Source organism: Myotis lucifugus, unplaced genomic scaffold, assembly GCF_000147115.1.
Source record: "Myotis lucifugus unplaced genomic scaffold, Myoluc2.0 scaffold_127, whole genome shotgun sequence".
In the NCBI taxonomy this organism is placed as follows: Eukaryota; Metazoa; Chordata; class Mammalia; order Chiroptera; family Vespertilionidae; genus Myotis; species Myotis lucifugus.
In genome coordinates this window covers 3,221,828-3,239,286 of record NW_005871175.1, presented here as the reverse complement: position 1 = coordinate 3,239,286, position 17,459 = coordinate 3,221,828, and the positions used below count along the sequence as shown (strand labels likewise).

At 40.8% G+C, this 17,459-nt stretch overlaps 1 protein-coding gene across 2 annotated transcripts in view; it reads right to left on the bottom strand.

Moving 5' to 3' along the window:
* The window catches only part of SCFD2 (sec1 family domain containing 2), a 315,517-nt gene that overhangs the window by 209,665 nt on the left and 88,393 nt on the right, over positions 1 to 17,459 (bottom strand). The window lies entirely within an intron of this gene.

The window sequence follows — 17,459 nt, the reverse complement described above, 5'->3', positions numbered from 1 at the left end:
CAGAGTCGACTAGTTTCAAAACTAAAAATACAAGTACTTCAGACACTAGAAATTTAAAGTAAAATTAACATATGTGTAAAGTAAATGATTACAAATAAAAACATGCCAGTATCTATATATCCAAATGAGTGCTGACGTTCCTTCAGAAGAATGACCTCAGCTTTTGCAGCATATTTTTTTTAATATCCTCTATATTGGTAAATATCAGTCTGAATAGGTGTTGTTGTTTTTTTTAATATAATAATGAGAATCCACTTTCTCCTAATTCTGGGGAATAGAATAAGGGATCAAACTGGGTAATGTCACTTGGGGTTCAAGATATTTTTGGATTAGTATGAAGGTAATTCACCTAATACCTTGAAAACATTCTTGCTTTTAGCTCTTCCACCAATTTCTTAAGTGGTAGTTAGCAGAGAATTTCAAAATTCCTCGCATGTGAAAATAGTATTGCATTACTGCAGTAAACTGCATAACTTCCAAAGCACTATGCACATTTGTAGTACAGATTCTGAGATTTTGGGTGAATAGATAAATCCCATTTTAAATAGTGTGATTTAATTTCATCTATAATATAAAATAACTCTATAAAATAAAACTTAACTATTTGTACTTAAATTAAAACCAGGGGACAAATGATCACAACTTGCAACTTTCACATTATTCATTCAGAAGTATTCATTAAGCATCTACTCTATCTCAGGTACTATTCTAGGTCTGCAGATACAGCAGTGAACAAAACAAATCCCCTGCTCTCATAGAGCTTACAGTCTAGTTGGGGGAAATAGACAATTAAAAAGCTAAAGAAGTAAAACATAAAATATATTAGATGATGGTAAAATAGAGAATAATAAAGCAGGAAAGGAAGATGGGACTTCAGGGTGTAGGTTTATATAGGTGAACACGCACTATTTTAAAGAGGAAAATCCATGTGAATATGGGAGTATTGGAATAAAGAAAGATCTAGGAAACTCTCTCTCCTTCTGAATGAAGTTGGCAGCAAGCAGCAGAATATGACTCTGTATTGGGATGACCACCCAAAACAAGCTTTTCTTGTCAAGTCACTTCTACGCCTGGAAAAATTTGGATATACTAGTATCATGTCAAGGTTATGGTTCACAATTATATTATTTGGTACACGAAAAACAGCTGTTGCCATTTATTTCCACTAAAAATCTTGAATGTTCACAATGTATCATACAAAATAAAATGGTAAGTCTTTGGAATGAATAAAGTACAACTGTAAAGAACAGAACAGAGATTTTACTGTTACATGGTGACAAGACAGGATTCATCAAGTATAAACACACCCACTTCTCAAAGGAAACACTGAAAGTTTTGAAGGCATCCTAGAATTTTTCTATAGCTTCAGGATTCTCTTGAGAGGAACCTTCAAGTATTCTTTCTTTGCTTTACAAGTTGCCAAAAGCAATTTAAAAGAAAGGAGCTGTGTTGTTGGCCTGTTAAAAGAAGGGCTGTGGAGTTTGCGGTATTTTCTTCCTTTCTTCCTTTCTTTTTTTTTCTTACTTCTTACTCTATCTCCAACTCCTTGGATGACATTAAGCAGATTCCTTCATTGTTTTATATCCCATTTCTATTTTTTTAAATATATTTTATTGATTTTTTACAGAGAGGAAGGGAGAGGGATAGAGAGTTAGAAACATCGATGAAAGAGAAACATCGATCAGCTGCCTCCTGCACACTCCCCACTGGGGATGTGCCCGCAACCAAGGTACATGCCCTTGACCAGAATCGAACCTGGGACCCTTCAGTCTGCAGGCCGATGCTCTATCCACTGAGCCAAACCGGTTCAAAGCAAGTGTATACATCAAGTATCTTTGCTACAGAAGGCCTATGAATCTCTCCCAGAACAAAAGAATTTTTTAAGAGATAGTTCTAAAAGGAAAAACAGTAGGACAATCAGCATAATCATTTGAAAAGACTCACTCACTAATGTCTGTCCATCAGAGCATCCCTCCCAAGTTGTAAATCTAAGATATGTTTTGCTACAGAGCAAAATCCCTTAGTAGTGTCACTCCAGCAGACTTCCGTTGGCTAGGTAATACCTGAGCACACCAATTCCTAAAATTTCATTCTCATCTGCTCACTGCATTCGAAGAAGTTAATTATGGGAGTTGAATACAAAGCCAAAAATACTGCTCAGTCAGAAAGAGGCATGCGATGCATCAGAAGTAAAGAGGCTCCATCTCAAACAGCCTGAATCCAATCCTGACTGTTCCTCTATCTAGTTCCTTAGCCTCTTATAATCTCTTTATTTCTAAATGGACATGATATACTTAGAAGATGGCTGAGCTCTTAAATTATTTTTGTCAAGTTCTCCATTTTCACTTTCTTCCCCCCATAGAAGATAGCAAATCATGTTCTCACTGTTGGTAACAGAGCAAAATAGAAGTGCTCAAAGAAAAAAAAAAAAAGCTTTACTATGGAAGCAAATGTAGATACAGAAATACTGCAGACATGTGTGCAACATGGACTGCTATACATAACGCATTTCCTACTCTGTCCACTAGCAGGTTCTAGAAGCGGTGACACCCCAGTAGCAATGAGCACAACCAGTGGTCAGATCTAAGTTTCTAATATCCTATATGCCTGATATGCTAAGTGTCCAACCATTCGTTCGACTGGTCGACCAGTGGCTATGACGTGCACTGACCACCAGGGGCAGATGCTCCAACCAGTAGGTTAGCTTGCTGCTGGGGTCCAGCTGATCGGGACTGGGCTAGATGGGCCGGACACGCCCTGGAGCCCTCCCGTGATCCCTCCCCAGCCCCAATCGTGCACCAGTAGGGTCCCTCGGCCTGGCCTGTGCCCTCTCGCAATCCGGGACCCCTTGGGGGATGTCGGAGAGCCGGTTTCGGCCCAGTCCCCGCAAGTCAGGCAGAGGGACCCCACTGGCGCACGAATCCATGCACCGGGCCTCTAGTTCTCAAATAAAAGAAAACAGGGATCCTTGGAGAAATGGCTAATTCTAGGGATAAGTCAGGGAAAATACAAGAGGAACCTGGGAGATCTTGCAGTGCCTGAAAGTAAAGGAAGTCCTGAAAAGAAAAACACACACAAAAGAATGGTGGCAAGTCAAAAGAATACAGGAGATAACTGGAAGACCTCCCAGCGGCCAAAGCTGAAACAATTTGAGCAAGAAAATTAAGTTGTAATGGATTATAATCCAAAGTATAGAATAAATGTGCATCACATCATACTGATATAAATAAGTGAGTGCATTAATTAATAAATGTAGGAGAAGAGAAAAATCTTCCTTACAGAAAAGTCTCAATAGCTAATGCGAATACCCCCCACCTGGAGGTAGAGCACAATATCCCCACTTCATGAGTGTGGGCTGCACATGACTTGCTTCTCAAAAAATCATGTATAAAAAGGGGAGGGATGAGTAACTTAACCTTAGCCAGAAGATCAAGGTTAATATTACCAGTGATAAGTCATATTGATATTGTGTCCCTACCATGATGTGATGAGAATGACATTCATTTTTGTATTCTCCCAAACCCAAAACTGCATGACAAAGCATCAGATAAATCCTGAGAAAAATTCTACAAAATGCCTGGCTATTACTCTTCAAAACTGTCAAGGTCAGGAAAAACAAGGCTGAAAAACTATCATACACCAGATGAGACTAAGGAAACAGAATGACTAAATGTAATTTGGGATCGTGAAACAGAGAATGGACGTTAGAGGAAAACTAGTGAAATCAGAATAAAGTCTGGAGCTTATACTTAATCACAATGGACCAATGTTGGTTTCTTAGTTTTGACAAATGTACCACAGTAATGTAAGATGTTAACAATGCACTGAGGGGTATATAGAAAAATCTCTGTATTATCTTGGCAACTTTTCTCTACATCTAAAACTATTCTGAAATAAAACATGTATTGGGAAGGAGCGAGGAAGGGGAGGGAAGGACAGGTGAGATCAGATGAGACAAACACAGGTAAATGTTGATCTCCTTTCTGTTAGACAATTTCAGCTCCGTATGAGGAAGAACTCCTACAAGTAGCACCAAGGTTAAGAGACTGACGAGGGACATAATAAACTTTCCACTAATGGCAAAGGGAGGCAGGGTGATCACCTGGCAAGGATGTAACCGAGGGAATCCCATGCCACTGTGGCTTGGAAGATGAACTAGAGCTTCTTAGTGCTATCCATAAAAGCATGGCTCCAGATTGGATAGATACTCATTTTCTGGTTTTCTCTGCTCTTAGAATGAAATACCAAAAAGGAAAAAAAAATCAGTGGTCCCCTAGATTGAAACCTTTTTAAAAGTGAAAGAAAGACTCTGAGGAGGATTAATAATGAGGATATGGAAGTAAGATTACATGCCTGGTTTGAATCCTGGCTGTACCAGTTATTAGCTGTGTGATCTGGGGCAAGTTATTTAACTTCGCCAAGTCTCAGTTTCCTCGTCTATAAAATGGATATAATATCACAAATACTTGACTATTAAACAATCCCAAACCACAGGCACCTATTTTCATAATTCTGGGACAATTACTTAAACTACTTTAAGGTTAAAATAATCCCCACCATAGGACAGACTTTGTCAGGACTCAAACATAAGGGGACACCTTATTTTCTGAGGACTAATTTTGGGGGAAACACTTTCCCCTATATCTGAGAATAGACAATAATAGCTTCTGCTTCATAAGGTTGTTTTAAAGATTGAATAATAGAAGTAAATCACACGGCCTTGCATAAATATTAACTATTACTCCAACTACTATCACCTGGACTGCTTCCTTCCCCAGCAGAAGTGATGGAGATGAATTAAATACCTTCTAGGAATCAGAGTTAGCAGTCTCAAAGGAGGGAGCAGCAGCCTGCAAACACTAGATGTGAAACCACATCTTGGAACTTAGCTGCAAAGTTAGTCAAAGGTGAAAGGCAATATAAACATTATTAAACATTGCCATTAAAAAAGCACACTCAGAGCAAACCACAACCAAAGCAAAAAATAAAAAGACTTCTTTATGAAATACCAGGGATTAAATTTCTTATTCATTTGCTATAAATGGGCCGGCTGGTAGGAGGTGGAAGACTGGAGCTGTGCTGAGAGTGACAAAAGTATTCTGTAGACTGGGGCTCCTGTTATTTTTGAATGAGTCCCCAGTAACTCCATACAAAAGGCCCTCTGTCAAATGCATATTGTCTTTAGAAAATCCAACTTTTGGGCTGAATTAAAACACCTCTGCAAAGTCAGAGTCCATCTCTGTGCTGCTACCTCTGCAGGCACAAGGAGCAAAAGGCCACATTCTGTGTGGCTGCAGAGCAGGCTGGCTGGCTTCACACCTGCTCCTCCTGCTGCAGACCTGCAGACTCCGTGAAACTCTAAGCCACCCTAAGGTGCTGCAAGTCCTCCAAGCTCCTGCTCAGTCCCAGGCACGCTGCCAGAGAGGGCCTGAAGGAGTGCCTAAGGCCCTATTACCCCCACAGCATCACTTGCCATCCTTGCATTAAGACTTGCCACTAGGCCTTAAATTCTCATAACAAGCCATTCTGCTTCTTTACATGCCCCAGGCAAAACACAAAACTGCAACTTGGTATGTGTAAGGATAACTCATTGATGTACTTATGCATTCTTCATTGTGTACATACGATGTGCCAGGTACTGTGATATACTCTGAGCATACAAAGAACAAAGGAAGATACATGATTCAAGAGCTTACAGGAGAGTGGGAGTAGGAGTAAACAGTAGTGAGGATGCAATAACAAATGCTTTAGTAGAGCTATCTGTTCACTTTAGAAGCACAGCAAAGGAACACCTAAATCCTGAAAGAGGTGGCACCACAATTGAGTCAAATAATCAACCTCCAATATGAGGAAGGAGCAAAGCTCTGAGCAATGAGCAATGAGATAGGATCCTTCCTTCATTACTTTAACAACTTTTTAATGCACACTTACTAAAATTGTGTGCTAGGCAGAAAAATGGCCCCCCAAAGAAGCCCCAACTCTAGTTCCCAGAATTATAAATATGTTACCTTATATGGCAAATGGGATTTTGCAGCTGTTTAAGTTGCAGATCCTGAGACGGGGAGACTAGTCTGCATTATTGGGCGACCCCCATCTAATCACATGAATCCTTAAAGGAGAGGGCCTTTCCCGTGGTTAGAGGGAGATGCAATGATGAAGGGTCAGAAAGCAGCAGCACTGCTGGCTTTGGAGGTGGAGGAAGCGGGCCACCAGCCAAGGAATGCTGGGGCCCCTAGAAGTTGGAAAAGACAAGGAAACAGATGCTCCCCTAGAGCCTCCAGGAAGAAATGCAGTGCAGCCAGCACCTTGATTTGAGTCCAGCGAGGCCGGTGTCAAACGTCTGACCTACACAACTGTAAGACAGTAAATGTATGTTGTTTGATGCCACTAGGTCTGTGGTGGTTTGCTGTATCAGCAATAGGAAACTAATACAAGTAGTTTGTGTAAGGAAGGGCATGAGAAGCTCCACATCAGGGCCCACAGCCCAGAGAAACTGGTACATGGTAGGGTTCCATAAATAATTGTCAAATAACCAAACGAACAAGAAGAGCAAGCATGAAGGTGCCTGGGTGGTACCTTCCTTTTCCATCTGTACCATTAGGGGTCTAGTGAGTGCCGTCAGGGATGTCACAGAAAGGAAAGGCATGGAGACACACCAAATTTAAAATTTGCTACCTATCAGTTTCACCTAGAACTAGTTAGTTCAAAATCATGCAATCTTGATCAGGCCCAGCATAATCATGTAGGAGAGTGATTTTTTACAGTGTGGTCCATAGACTCGAAATCCCAGAGACCTTTTCAAGACGTTCACAAGGTCAAAACTGTTTTTACAATAATACTAGACATTCTTTGCCCTTTTCATTGTGTTGATGCAAAAATAATGGGGGTAAGATTGCTGGTACCTTAACACAGATCAAGGAGAGTGGCTGCAAACTGTGCTAACAGGCATTGTAGTCTTTATCACTAAGCTATGTACTCACAGTTGGATTTTTTAAAAAGCCAATTTCACTTAAGAATGCTCTTGATTAAGCAGTAAAAATTAATCTTACAAAATGTCAACCCTTAAAGGTCCCTTTAATATTCTGTGTAATAAAATAGGAACTATGCATGAAGCACTCCTGCTATACACCAAGTGCAATGGTTATCTGGAGGAAAAGCACTTACGTCATTATTTGAGTTGTGAACTGAACTAATGGTTTCTCTCATGCAATAGCATTGTTAATTGAAAGAATTTCAGATAGAGAAATTATGATTATTAAGACTTGGGCATTTGCCAAACATTTTCTAGAAAATGAACAAAGTGACCTTGTTCCTTCAAGAAAAACAACTGATATATTTATTGCCAATGATAAAATTCTGCCTTTTAAGCAAAAATTCAAACTTGGAAACTTGTACTTGCCAGATTCTCTATACTTAAAGACTTTCTCATGAGATTAATGGTGACATTAAAAATGTGATTTTTTTGAATTGCATAATGAAATGTATCAACATTTGGAAGATTTGCATAACTCATTGAGCCAATATTTTCCACATGACCAAAGTATGATGTAAGAAAATCAGTCATAGGTAAAAGATCCATCCAAAATAAAAGATAAATGAGTGAATTTTAATACTAAATAGTACAAAAAGCTCATTGATATGGTTTCCAATCCCACATTACAACTTACCTTTAAGAAATGACTACTTTTACCTGAAAACATATCAAAATATGCCTCCCTTTCCCAATAACGCATCTGCATGAGGCTGTATTTTCTTCAACCAAACAACATATGGCAACATATTAAATGAGGAGGCAAATACGAGAATCTAGTTGTTTTCTATTCAATGAGACATTAAAGAGATTTGCACAAATATAAACCAATGACATTCTCACTTATTTTTTACTCTCTTTTCCCTCTTTTAAAAAAAATTTTTTAATCCTCACCTGAGAGAGAGGGAAAGACAAAGAGAAATATCAATGTGAGAGAAACACATCGATTGATTGCCTCCTGCACATGCCCCAACCAGGGCCCGGGCCAGGGAGGAGCCTACAACTGAGGTACGTGCTTTGGACCAGAATCGAAGCCAGGACCCTTCGGTCGGTAGGCCGATGCTCTATCCACTGAGCCAAACCGGCTAGGGCTCTTTCACCCTTTTTATGGCTAAAATGCAGCTGAAGTGATAGTAGGCACTATCTTCTTTGAAAGGAAAGCAAAGCAATATAGGTTACTTAAATCAGAGCTTCTCAAAATTTAATGTGCATGTGAATTACTTGGGGCTCTTGTTAAATGCAAATGCTGATTCTTTACGTATGGGAGGGGCCTGAAGATTCTGTACTTCCAACAAGTACTCATGTGATCCCAATGCTGCTGGCCCGTGGACCACGTTTGGAGTGGCATCTGGACTGAACCACCCAACAACTTATAGACTGCAATTTGTATGGAAAATAAACTATCCTGTCTGAGTCACTGTATTTGTGGTATCTCACCTTACTATCTCACCTTAATCTGAATACCAACATAACTCATAAATCTATATCTCTAGCCAAATTTCTCTCCTTGCTCCCTACCCATACAGTCAGCTGCCATTGGACTTCTCCACCCATACAACTCATCTGCAACTTAACTCAATACATCTAAAACTGAAATCCAGATTTTTTTACCCCCAAATCTGCTTCTCAGTCTGCATACCTTATACTGTTGTGTGGTACCGACACTGACCAAGACAGAAACTTGGACTCTGCTTCAGCTCCCCCTTTCCCTGCCACATTGAGTAAGCCACTAAGTCCTCATAACCATGTCCTCCTCTCGATCCCTTCCTTTACCACCTAAGTTGCAACTACCATTATCTCTAGCCATGATTCATCTCATTCTAAACCAAATATTTGATCTCCTAAAAGTTATTTCATGGTTTCCACTGCCTTCAAGATGAAGCCTTTATATGACATATGCATTTCATGAGTAATGGCATAGACAAGAAAGTTGGAAGAATGCATTAAGAAGACTCAATAGGATAAGATGTAAAGGAACACAGAGAGGCTACTCTCAAAGTATGAACATGTTTCCCAAAATGTATCCCTCTAAGGGACACTTGGAATGAGCTGGCACTTTCTATCTGTGGAGGAAATGATTCCCTGGCACTGAGAAATGGCAAAGTCCTCAGTTGAAATGAAAACAGATTCTACAAACTTTTTCTCCCACTAAAAATGCCATTAGGAAAAATTGTGGTATTCCAGTCACACAATGGAATACTATATAGCAATGAGAATGATTTATAAATTCATAAATCAACAATATGGATGAATCTCACAAATATAAGTTGAATGAAAAATCCATAAAAAGGAATGTATTATATGATTCCATTGACATAAAATAAAAATAAAAAAACAACAGGGAAAACTAATCTGTTTTTACAAGTCCCTGCCCCTGGAAGAAAGGAGTAACTGGGAGGCTCCCAGGGTTGCTGGTAATATTCTGTTTCTTGATCTGGGTGCTGATTACACAGATGTCTTCAGTTAGTAAAAATTCATTGAACTGTATTTTTCTATGTTATATTTTACTTCAATCAAAACTTTTTAAAATGCCATTATACCAGGCCACATTTCCTGTGTCCTGGGAAGAACAGAGCTATCTACTTTGAGTTCTTATTACACATTAGCATGGATCCAAAGCAAGAGCAGGAAGATAGGAGCTTACAGGAGTTATCAGAGAATCTAATTCTGCTACACTTACCTTTGGCTACGGGTAAAGGTTCTGGCCTTGATTTCAGAGAAAGATGGAAAGAACAACTTTCAATGGCTGTTCAGCTTAAAACACACATATGTTTTAGGGGGTGAGGGGAAAGAAACTTTTTTTGTAACGTTTTCCCCCATCTCTCTGGGAAATGATGCTACACTGTGCTTCAAACAAAACTGCCAAGCTTAAGAGGCTGTTTTCTGTAAACAGGCCAACTGGGTCATAAGTTGCACGACACGAGGGACAAGCTACTTCTTCAGAGGGCAGAACAGAGCACCACAGAGAGTTGGGAACTGTGTGCATCCCACAAAATCTCCAGCCATTTGTCTTTATCTGGCCACTTTAACGATTTAAGAGCTCTCTTTGCCGTGTTATCATCAATCAATTACAATGATTGAGCAGCCGCTAAAATCTGGAGTTTTTAAAATGCAACTATCCATGACCTAAATTTCCTGCTTGTTCTGTTGGCCCCCAGTTAGGACAGTTTGTCAAGGGAGCCAATAAAAATAATAAAAACAGGTCAACACTGGGCTTCTTTCTGAAGTCCATGTAAAAATATTCACGCTCCTCCAATCAGTGCCAACTGAATGTGTCCACTCTTGGCTTAAACTGTTCATAAATTCTGCTTCTCACAACAAAATATTCCATAGCATATACACATTATCTAACCCCCCGCCCTCCTTCTTTCCTTCCTTGCTTGCTTTTTAACCTGGCTAAGCAACAGTTTCCCAACTCTTAGCAGGCAACTAAAATGATGCCATTTTGCTGACTCTAACAAAAGAGTTACATTTTGGCAAATTGGAGAATATATGGAAAATGAAAATATAAATCTTAGCTACCTTAATGGAGAATGTGATACTGCTCTTCCAAGCCCATGATGGAATTTGAATTCTAGGATCCACAGAATAAAGACTACTGAATGGGGAGGAGGAAGAAAAAGGCGGTGGAGGCACCAGTAAAAAAGCTTAAAGGTTGTCTGTGAAAACAAGAACAGTTGCCCTGGCTGGGTGCTCAGTGGTTAGAGCGTCTGCCCGCGGAGTGAAGGGTCACAGTTCAATTCCGGTTAAGGGCACAAACCTCAGTTGTGGGCTCGATCTCCAGCCTTGGTCAGGGACACCTGTGAGAGACAACCAATCAGTGTGTCTCTCACGTGGATGTTTCTCTCCCTTTCTCCCCCTCCCTTCCACTTTCTCTAACAACTAATAGGAGAAAAAATATTCTTGGGTGAGGATTAACAACAAAAAAACTAGAACAGTTATCTTAAGTACTATTTCAAAAAATCTCCTACCACTTGACAGGAAGGAAGGAAGGAGAAGGGCGCTGCACTGTCCAAGGCCCCCAGCCCCCTCATGAGCGGTACCAGGAACAATGCACCTCCCCCACATCCCTGCTGTGCCGCGGACACCTGCAGCTCGGCGAGCTGCGACAAGGCCCCAGAGCCCACTCTCCTAGAGGCACCCCGGCCAGAATCTCAGAATAAGACTGGGCCTTCTTATTCAGAAGCCGTTCAGGGACATTCTCTGCTCCAGAGGGAACCTTTGGACAAACTCCAGAACAGGCCTACGTGCCAGAATGGGGACCTAAAGGTACAACCGTGAAGGCAGCATGGTTGTTCTTAGGCATTTCCAGATGCTCCTTGTCAGCTACTCGATACCCTATAATCTGGTTAGTGAACTAAGACACTTGATTAGGGATTTTATTTAAAAGCCACGTAAAAATAACTGGTAACCTAGGATAAAGACATTGCCAAATGCTAAGATTTTACTTCGATTATACTGTCCACCAAAACCAAGAGGAGAGGTTTAGTTCTCTCCCCATCTGGGACAAATTTCTATAACTTGCAGTGTTGCTCCCTGTTATTCAAAATTTGCAATATTAATGTTTTCTTTTAACAACACAGATTTTGGCGGGGCATACTTAAAGGTGAACTGCAGTGTCCTGGAATAATTCTAGGCTAGTTACTATAAGGCCTCTTGCTATGATAATGCACATACAATACAAGTATATATAAGTGATAATGAACTTGCTTTTCAATTCATTGCTGGTTCATAAGAAAGTTAAAAAAATCTGTATTGGCAAAGAAAAAACAAAAAACCATAAACCAGTCATTGAGCTGAAACCAGATGCTAGAAAACAAGCCAAAAGAAAGCTAGTGTTGCCTTGGGAAACATTGGCTTCTGCACAGAGTCCAGAAATTTGGCCCTGGGCCCCTTTCAAGGTGGGAGAGATGAACCTTCAATTCCTATGTTAATTCAGCACACTGGAGAGATTAAAGCAGTTGCAGATTGATAGTATCCCTAGTGACCAAATCTCCCCTGAAGGAATGAGCCCCTCAGTTAGGCCTGCAGAATTACCAAACATTATTCTACTGGATATGAGCTCACAACCAACAACTTCAAAACACACAAGAAAGCAAACCATGGATGACTCAGTAGACACATCATACAGCAGCTACAATCCCAGTGACTTCAAGAGTGGAATTATCAACTGAAGAATATAAACTGCTTATATATGAAACTAGAGGCCCGGTGTACGGGATTCATGCACTGGTGGGGGCGTGGCCTGTGGGGATTGGCCCACTGTGGGAGCACTGTTCATCCAGGTCAGCCGAGCAGCTGTGGACCCGCCCTCTGAGTGACTGCTCCCTGGTCTGGCATATTCTGTGGAGCCAGAGCACTCACCTCTCCAGGGGACCCAGTCAGGGCTGGGCCCAGGGACAATAGCACTGAGAGGTGGTGAAGTAGGCCTCAGTCCAGTGGCAGCCATGAACCCGCCTCCCAGCTTCCGGGATCAGATCTGCGAGCCCGATGGCAGTGCTGTGCGGCCTGTGGGCGTCTGGAGGAGGCAGCAGGGAACGAAGAGGAGGAGCCTGGGGTGAGGAGGCAACAATCGCAACCTGGGTTCCTGCCTGTCAGCCCGGGGTTCGCAGCGGGAGCAGCCGCTCATCCTGGTCAGCCAAGTGGCATTCCCACTATGATAGCGCACTGACCACCAAGGGCCAGCTTCTGCATTGAACGTCTGCCCCCTGGTGGTCAGTGCATGTCATAGCGACTGGTCGTTCTGGTCATTCTGCCGTTCAGTTGCTGGGCTTTTATTATATAGGATGTTCAAAGAAATAAAATGAGCTCTAGCTGGTTTGGCTCACTGGACAGAGCGTTGGCTCACAGAGTAAAGGGTCTTGGGTTCAATTCTGTTCAAGGGCACATACCTTGGTTGCAACTTCCTGACTCTAGTCTGGGTGCAGGTGGCAATCAATTGATGTGTTTCTCTCACATTGATGTTTCTCTCTGTCTCTCCCTCTCCCTTCCACTCTCTCTAAAAATCAATGGAAAAATTTCCTCGGGTAAGGATTAACAAAAGAAAAAAACATGAAAATGAAGAAATTAAGACAGGAATAATAGACTATCATACTATCAAAAATAACTTGAAGTGCCCTGGCCGGTGTGGCTCAGTTGGTTGGATGACATCCCGTGAACCAAAGGATTGCTGGTTCGATTCCTGGTCAGGACACATGCCCGGGTTGTGGGCAGTCTATCAATATTTCACTCTTGTGTAGATGTTTCTCTCTCTCCCTCTCCCTTCCTCTCTCTCTCTCTCAAAATCAATAAAAATATTTTTAAAATAACCTGAAGTATTTTAAAAAAACAGAATTTTTGGAAAAACCAAGATGGCGGCATAGGTAAACACCGGAGATTGCTGCTTAGCACAACCACTTCAAGAATACAACTAAAAGACGGAACGGACATCATCCAGAACCACAGGAAGGCTGGCTGAGTGGAAATTCTACAACTAGAAGGAAAGAGAAAAGCATACCGAGACTCAGAGGAGGTGCGGTGCGGAAGTAAAGTACAGAGGTACGGAGGCGCACGCGGAGAGGGCTGGTGGCTGAGGACACGGTTGTCTTTTTCAATCGGTAGGGAGTCTCAAGCTCTGAGCTCCAGTTCCGGAAGAATCTGGGGACCCAGACTCATACGGGAGAAACAGAACTGTCTGGCATCGGTCGGAACTCGAGGGCAGCTTTCTCTGGGAGGTGCTTGCAGCGATTGCCGGGACACTGAGAAGCGGGGCCTCTGAAGGCAGGACTGAGGGCAGCCATAGCTGCTTGCTCCACCCTGTTGATCCCCTGGGACCCCCGCCCCGCCCAAGCTGTGCACCGGCTTTTGCATATGAAAGGCCTGACCCTTTGCAATTTGAAAATTACCTAACAAACTTGCAGCTGGCCCAAGGTCCCAGGGCAACTTACATTGCTTCACAGCTGAGCTTCTGCTGGGTAGCCTCAGGCAGAGGCTAGATTAGCACCTCCTTAGAGATCCAGGAGCCAGTGTGCCCGGTGGTCAGAGTGGGACCATCCAGATTGCAGCTCCTCGGATCCATAAAGGACACACTCAGGGGGCAGACTCAGTGAGCACCAAAGCCCCACTGAAGCAAGTCTTGCCCCGGAGGGGTGTCTCCAGCACAGAAGTTCTCCCACTGCAGACACAGCTGATTCTCACAGCCAATTGGCCTGGAGGTCAATTCCTCCCAGTGATACCTACAACAATCCAGGCTTAACTACAACAAGACTGTGCACAAAGCCCACAAAGGGGTGCACCAAGAGTGTCCACCTCAGGTAATTGGGGAGGCTGAGCCACTGGGCCCTATAGGACACCTAGCACAGAAAGCCACTCTATCAACACAGGGAAGCATAAAAAATGCGGAGACAAAGAAACAGGACACAAATGACAGAAATGGAGGAAAGCAAATGACTGGATATAGAGTTCAAAACCACACTTTTAAGGTTTTTCAAGAACTTTCTAGAAACCGCTGATAAATTTTGTAAGACCCTCAAAAAGTCTGGTGAGACCGCCGATAAATGTAGTGAGACCCTCAAGAAATCTAGTGAGACCTCAAGGTTATGAAAAAGGACCAACTAGAAATTAAACATATACTGACTGAAATAAAGGATATTATGCAGAGTTCCAACAGCAGACTAGAGGATCACAAGAATCAAGTCAAAGATTTGAAATACGAAGAAGCAAAAAACACCCAACCGGAAAAGCAAAATGAAAAAAGAACCCAAAAATACGAAGATAGTGTAAGGAGCCTCTGGGACAGCTTCAAGCGTACCAACATCCGAATTATAGGGGTGCCAGAAGATGAGAGAGAGCAAGATATTGAAAACCTATTTGAAGAAATAATGACAGAAAACTTCCCCTACCTGGTGAAAGGAATAGACTTCCAAGTCCAGGAAACGCAGAGAACCCCAAACAAAAGGAATCCAAAGAGGACCACACCAAGACACATCATAATTAAAATGCCAAGAGCAAAAGACAAAGAGAGAATCTTAAAAGCAGCAAGAGGAAAACAGTCAGTTACCTACAGGGGAGTACCCATACGACTGTCAGCTGATTTCTCAACAGAAACTTTGCAGGCCAGAAGGGAGTGGCAAGAAATATTCAAAGTGATGAATGCCAAGAACCTACAACCAAGATTACTTTATCCAGCAAAGCTATCATTCAGAATTGAAGGTCAGATAAAGAGCTTCACAGATAAGGAAAAGCTAAAGGAGTTCATCACCACCAAACCAGTATTATATGAAATGCTGAAAGGTTTCCTTTAAGAAGAGGAAGAAGAAGAAAAAGGTAAAGATACAAATTATGAACAACAAATACACATCTATCAACAAGTGAATCTAAAAATCAAGTGAATAAATAATCTGATGAACAGAATAAACTGGTGATTATAATAGAATCTGGGGCATAGAAAGGGAGTGGACTGACTATTCTTGGGGGGGAAAGGGGTGTGGGGGATGCAGGAAGATACTGGACAAAAATCGTGCACCTATCGATGAGGACAGTGGGGGGGGGTGGCGGCGGAGGGTGGGGTGGGAACCAGGTGGAGGGGAGCTATGGGGGGGAAAAAGAGGAACAACTGTAATAATCTGAACAATAAAGATTTAATTTAAAAAAAACAGAATTTTTTAAAAGTGGAAAGCATAATCTTTGAAATTAAAAACTCAAATACTGACTTCAAATACTGAAGAGAAAAATAGGGAAATAGAAGATAAATCTGAAGCTATCATCAAAACTATGGCAAAGATGAACAATATGAAAAGAATATTGAATGAGAAGGTATAAAACATGTTTGACTGGAGACCCAGAATGAAAGGGGGGGGGCACATAATACTAGAAAAAATCACATATGAGAATTTTTGAGAACTAAAGAAAAACATAAATATATAGAATAGGAAATGCAATGTATACCAAGATGGGCAAATGTAAAGAAATCCAGAATTAGACATTTTGACATTATAATAAAATTGTAAAACACACACACATACCTGAAAAGCAGCCAAATGGATTACAGCAAAAGAAACTGACATTACCATGACTGCATGTGTCTCAATATCAACAATAGAAGCTGGACATAGTAGAATCAATATAATTGGTAAAGTCCTGAATAATAATCATCTTTGCACACTTAGTTCTTATTATAGTGTCAAGGATATCCTAAAGTGTTCAGAAAGGGCTGGTTGAATATATCAACTCTATTCTCTAGCTCTACTGTAATTAAATAATTAAATTAGTCACTAGGAAGAATAAAATGAGAGTCACAGTAATGAAGTCAGAAATTGGCTTATTTCCTCATTTCGTTAAGAGTCTTGGGGTGGGGAAATACAACAATAAATTCACCGAAATGTCAAAAACATCTGCTAATATGAAACAGGGAGTCCCTACACCCCTACATCTCACCCTTGTTCTCAGTCAAGAGAAATGTGTTTTATTCAGTACACTTGGCATGTATTGTTTTCGTTTATAATAAAGATCCATATCATCCATGCAAATGTTGCTGCTTATGCCCTGCAGCATAGATGACTGATTTGCATGTTTGTGACAGACCGCTGTACCATATTGACTAGAGAAAGTCTTAATCAGCTCCAATTTCAGTTTACTCTGGGGTTTCATATTCTGCTGACTGCAGATAAAACTTTCTTCCTCAACAATGGCTGCATATATGTAGCCATTCCTATAGAATTCCACAGGAATTTGAATTGAAATTCAGGAATTCAGAAGGTACCTAACAAATAGCTAAAATTTCAAATCATTTTTAGAGTTAATAACTTTTCCATTTGAGTTAAAAGCAAATATTACTGCAGAAATAAATTTTATTTCTTAAAACAAAGCCATGTGATGTGATGTATTTTAGCTTGGTTTGAATTTTCTGTGTTTAGAAACTAGAATATTGGATATGCAAATTCACTTGAGACACAATTGTAGTATTTTCCAAATTATTCAAATATAAACAAAAAAATCCTACTAAGTTTAAAATGTCAATTGCACATGGAGTAAAACTAAATAATTGTTTTTAATCTGCAAGTAATTAAATGAGTTTATATAATAACTATGTTCTTCCGCAATATTTCCATTTCTTTAGCATTCATTGTAGACTAAAATTAACTCCTAAGTTAATTAAAATATAACCAAGAATCAAATTTATATTGCTGTTATTTTATTTATCCATGCCTTCTCTCTTTTTTCCCCAGGCATAGAATTAAAGTGAAAAAAAAATAGCAGTGACTAATTTAGAACATTTTGGTGTCTTCAAATTCGCCTACATGAAATATTTTATCAGTATTTATAAAGCTGTGACTTTATAATCATAGTGAAGGCTCCCCATCCAATTCCTCCTATCTCTCTTCCTTCCACATAATAGCCTACTTTCAATTATTTTATCTATTCACCTATTTTATCACTTAGTATTACAGAG